Below are 6,000 nucleotides of genomic sequence, written 5' to 3'. Positions count from 1 at the left end.
CAACGACTTTGTTAAATGGTGCGACTCAAACCACCTACACCTGCATATCAGTAAATCCAATGAGCTGGTGGTGGATTTTAGAAGGCCCACGTCCCTCTCAGACCCCGTGATCATCAGAGGTGACTATGTGCAGAGTGTACAGACTTATACGTAAATACCTAGGAGTGTAGCTGGATGGTAAATTGGACTGGACTGCCAATACTCATGCCCTGTGCAAGAGAGGACAGAGCTGATTATACTTCCTTAGAAGGTTGGCGTCCTTCAACATCTGCAATAAGATGCTGCAGATGTTCTAACAGACAATTGTGGCGAGCGCCCTCTTCTACACGGTGGTGTGTTGGAGATGCAGCATAAAGAAGAGGGACACCTCACGCCTGGACAAACTGGTGAGGAAGGCAGGCTGTATTGTAGGCACAAAGCTGGACAGTTTCACATCTGTGGAAGAGCGATGGGCACTGAGCAGGCTCCTGTCAATCATGGAGAATCCACTGCATCCACTGAACAGTATCATCTCCAGACAGAGGAGCAGCTTCAGCGACAGACTGCTGTCACTGTCCTGCTCCACTGACAGACTGAGGACATCGTTCCTACCCCACACTATATGACTTTTCAGTTCCACCTGGGGGGGCTAAACTATCTATCTATCTATCTATCTATCTATCTATCTATCTATCTATCTATCTATCTATCTATCTATCTATCTATCTATCTATCTAATATCCAAATTATCATTTGACCACTATAGACATTTGATCATACATGGAGTAATAATCTGCATTATATTATGATTGCACATGTCTGATTAATCAATGTTATTATAAATTTTTATTATAAATCTATAATCTGTATCTGGTTGCAGAGAGCCTGCATTGCCAGAAAAAAGAGTTCGCAGCTGGAGCCAGTCATTGAGAGGACTCCATTTCATCATAGGTATCATACCACTACCCTCAAAAAATCACAAGTTCGACAAACAATAGAAATTCTTGTAATACCTATTTTACATTAATGTTGTGGTTATGTGAAATGAACTTCACTTGCTCATTTAAACATGAAATCTTTTCATTCTAACCAGCAGCAATTATGTACGCCCCAGTGCAACTACAATAACAAGAACAGCATATCTGGTAGAGTGCCAGCAAAATGTATATGTGAAAGATGGGATGTTAACAATTGCCTACATTTCTCTTTTGTCTTTCTGCTTCTCATGGAATGTGCTAGAGAACAGTGTAACCACACTGCATTTAGCATGCCAGCGAACAGTGTAGGATACAGCAATGGAGTATAGAAATTCTCAAAGTCTATACATACAGTTTGATGTGCTCATCAATCCAAAAAAAATATCATTCGAAGTGTAATGTACAATGTACACTGAAGCATTTAGGTTAAAAGACATTTTCACATGTGTCAAACAATCAGTAAATTTTATTGACTTTCATAAAGTACAAATTTACAGCGGAATTAAACTGCTGGTAAATACTTGCATATATTTAAGGTAGCCGTCATCCTTTTGTTTAATGTCTCATTTACTGTTTTCTTCAAGGAATCTGTCCCCATGTCCTTACTGGTCACAGAACTACCGACACAAAAACAAGAAGTCTATCTATTGGCAGACCTGTAGGCAGAGCCAGAGTGGAGTTTATGCTATTTGGACTTTCTTGATGGAGGAAGAATGGACAGGCACAGTAAACTTCAGGTGGGATGCTTTGCCAGATCTTATGTCCTCATGAAATTATACCTTCTGAAAAAAAAAATAACAATAAAGAAGTACTTAAGGACATTTATGTTAGGCAGAATGCCTAGTGGGGCCTGGATAATCTTTTGATTTAGATTTTTCTCCACTTTAACTGGAGTTTTTTAATTTATTTTTTGTCCACCCTGACCAATTGATTTTACTATCAGACTGTCACTAAGAAATAAAAAAAAAACAATTTTATATTTCTCTTAATGATATTTCCATCTTATTGTGCATTGTTTATTTGTGTGTACTATTTATGCATTATTATTCTTAATTACAAATTTATAAGTTAATATTTCTGTGTTCTTTAAAAGTTTAGAACAGTCAGTGTTTTAAGATTTCAGCTCGCTTTACATTTACAGAGATGTTTTCTGTGTTGCAATTGGTTAAGTGGACAAGCAGGATGACAGAAAAATGAAAGGACAGGGCTGAGTTAGGTTTGGCTAGTGAGAGTATGGTTGCAGTAATACACTGAATAATACACTGATACAGCACATTGCTGGACCCAGAATAAAATTTATTAAATCCTATGTTTGGATCTTCGGCCACCAGCTCACAAACCCAAACCTTCCACTTTATTAGAATTAAATCAGTTGATTTAGCTGGCATCCATCCATACATCCAGGCTGTTTGCACTTCATCATACGTGCCGTAAGGGTTCTCAGCATTGAACACACAGGTGACTTTGCAGTCAGTGGGGGCTTTTTACAGATACTGTAACAAAGTACCTACATTGTATTAATTTGAGCCAACTTAACAGTGTGCAAAGGGAAGAAAAGGAGATCTTGGAGGTGGGCTGCCTGGTGAGTACTTTAAATGAGAATCTCTTTTCATGAGCTATCAAAGATCTACCTCTGAGCAATAAAATTTTCCTGTGGATGGTGGGTACATCTTCTAGTTTCATTATTAGCCCTTGGTGTGGAGCTGTATCAAAGACTTTCTGAAAGTCTAAGTAAATGATGTTATATGCTTTTTTTTAATTATTCAAGTTCCTTCTTCAAAAAAATCTAAAAGATTGGTTTGATGGGACCTTCCTCTCATAAACCCGTGCTGGCAGTTATTAAATGTATTAATTTCATTTAGCTAGATTTGTAATTTATTTCTTATTATAATTTTCATAATTTTGCATGGCACAGAAGTAAGACTTATTGATCTGGATTTACCAGGATCCATTTTGTCTCTCCTCTTGAAGATTGGAGTCAACATTCCAGTCCTCAGGTGCTTCTCCTTTCTGCAGTGACTGCTCGAATATGCCTAATAAGGGTTTATAGATGACATCTTTCATTTCTTTCAATATAATTGGTAAAACTCCATTAGTTTACATGGGAGTTGTGGGGAAGCAGCGCTAATCTTGACCACAATACACTACAATCTATTATAATAATTATTATTATTCATCTATAGCCCCTTAGTGCACGTCATTATTATTGATATACTTTTCTAAAAATATACACTTTTGATGGTAAAGTTTTGTCTGATAATACAAACAAACATTTACTCAGTAATATCATTAACCTTTGATGCTGAATACATTTTTAATACATTTCAGATTATTTTATTATACAATAAATTATGTCTTCAAGCAAACACAACAGATTTGAACTGAAATTGGATGGATTCTTGTGTATTTGTGTTGGTATTGTGGGCTACCTGCAGTCCTAAAAGCACTTCTGAAAATCACAGGTGTGAGACAAGGGACAGGGAAGCTTTATAATTTTCACTTTTTAGGCAAGACCAACAACATTAAAACATTCTTTTAGTTCCAATTTTCTTCTTGTTTTCTAGATTTATCTTAAGTATAGTTAAAAAGATTTCATAGATTTACTAAAATAAAACAGCAATAGTATATTAAAACACAATACCTTACAATATATATGTAAACAGTCTGTCATAAGTTAGTACAGTAAGTGTAATATTGCACATGTAAAAAATGGCAAGCTGGGACCAGAGGATTTCTAACTGTCTCTGCCCAATGAAATTGAGGCTGGCCAAGATACAACATATAATATTATACTTAAACAAATTTGATAAAAGATAAAATGAAAGAATTTTATTGAAATGTGTGGTGTGGGAAACAAAATCAAAAGTCCCAATGAAAGCATCAGTGAACTTCCAGAATCTACTTCACAAATACGCTCCTAACAAAAATGATACACTTACTGTATATGGTTGGGTGCACTGAATGCTTGCCTTCTTTTTATTAGTATATGAAATGCAACATGTGTTACCTTTGAAACAGGGGAAGGTGATATTGGAACATTTCTCAATATCCCTACTTTTGGCCATGTGCTTCTCTGAGTTCAAAGTGACTATGTGCGGTTCCTTCGTTGACTTATGTAAAAAATGCCAGCACTGCGGGTGTGAAAATCGCCAGACACGTGGGACATGTGGCCTGTCTGAATGTTCTATAGAGCTGCTTTACAACTTTGCATTAGCACTATTAACATTCTTCTTCAGCTGGCAGTGTAACATGTGGAGAGCAGTGAAGAGCAGTGAGATCAAATTTATACAGTACATACTTTATAGAGAATGACCCCAAAGTTGAGTAGTAGGAATTAGAAATCAAGCTTATGTTTGATTTTTTATTAGTGGCTCCTGCTTTTAATGCTGGGACACTTACCTAAATAATAAATAATTAGTAGGATGCTTGATATACTCCATGTCCTGCTGTCTTATTGATTTTGTGCTTTTTTTTATTCTTGATAAGGGATCTTCTGGGTGGTGTGCTCATGGTTTATTATTTTTTAACTGTGTCGGTTTCTACTTTTCCCAAATTCAGTCGCATATTTCATTTCTATTGTCTCTAGCAAGCTAATGACACTAAAATCATAAAAAAGTTGTGCGTGTTTTTCTAAAAACAAATTCTGAAAATCCTTTTCTGAATAACATTTGTCATTTATGAATCTTAAAAAATCAAATTACACTTTATACTAAACAGAGTTACAGGGTACAGGGCCAGTGCCACCATTAAGGCGAGGCACAGATCATAAGGGGACGATAAACACAGCTGCACAGGTTAGCTACCGAACAGTCAGTTGGCGCATAAATAAGTTTGGCCTAGGGTGTGAAATAGCCTAACACCAGCACTGACAGAGTGATATATGTAGTGGTGCCACCACAAAACTTGAGGAGGCTGGCTTCAAATATCAGCTTGTGTCCATGTGGATCTTTCTCCTGTTACTCCAGTTTTCCCCTAAAAGATGTGCAAGTTAGATTGCCACCTCAGGTTGCCCTCTCCTTTTTGCCCTGTTCCAAAATCAAGATCTTGAAATCCTGAACTGTATTGAAAGGTTCCAAAAATGGACTAAAGGAGAACGAGGCTTTTTCATAAAGTGAGTCTTTCAAAATATGATCCATGGAACTCTTGTCATTGCTTTTTGCTTTGCTATACTGGCGAGTAGCTCTGAAACACAATGGCTATAAGGCAAGGAGCTACTGTGTATTGGAACACATATTGTCAGTCACAGTTGCTGGTTTTTCTTGACGGAGTCATGTGGAAATGTTTCAAGGAATGGGAAGAGAACTGGCATACAGTACCATAAAGGAAATTTAGTCTGACTAAAACTTTACCTAAAAATTAACCGTCCATATACATTAATTTTAATATCTAAAACATAAACATGCTCCACACATGGCGGGATTAAATGGCACAGAACTCCATCCCTTTGTAACACCTTCCACAAGATACCCCAGAAAAAAATGAATATAAGCTTTATCCAAGTGCATAAAAATATGTGGCTGTGACTGACAAACTCCCATGTAACCTCAAAGACAAAGAGTTCACCGTTTCATAACAAGAATGGAAAACAACCTGAACATTATTCCTCCTACCACTTCTGTTTGTTTTGTTGGAATCATTTTGAGGTCAGCAGAAGTCATTCTCCATGGCTATACCAAACATCTGCCTAACCACATGGTTTTTGCATGAAGTATTGCTGCTTTTTTGGCCTGCTGGTATTTTTTAACCAAATCTAGAGACCCTTCTGGTAATCTTGCATTGAAGACCTCTTTCTTCAATGTTGCTGCTTCTATTAGTAATAGGTACCCACCAGCAAGGTTTTAGAGTTGCTGGCATGTAAGAATACAAAAAAGTTCTTCCCACAGCTGCCTTCTGGAGTGAGCTGAAGGAAGGAAGCTAAAGCACTGTGACATCCAGTAGATTAGCATTTCCCAACCTGTGGGCCACAACTGACCCCAGATAAAACCCTGCCCCACTCTAACCAGTCCAAAGATTGTATTTGATTCACAGTTGCAGCATTACGCTT

This window comes from Polypterus senegalus, chromosome 3 (assembly GCF_016835505.1).
Source record: "Polypterus senegalus isolate Bchr_013 chromosome 3, ASM1683550v1, whole genome shotgun sequence".
Taxonomy (NCBI): Eukaryota; Metazoa; Chordata; class Cladistia; order Polypteriformes; family Polypteridae; genus Polypterus; species Polypterus senegalus.
This window is presented reverse-complemented; position numbering follows the sequence as displayed.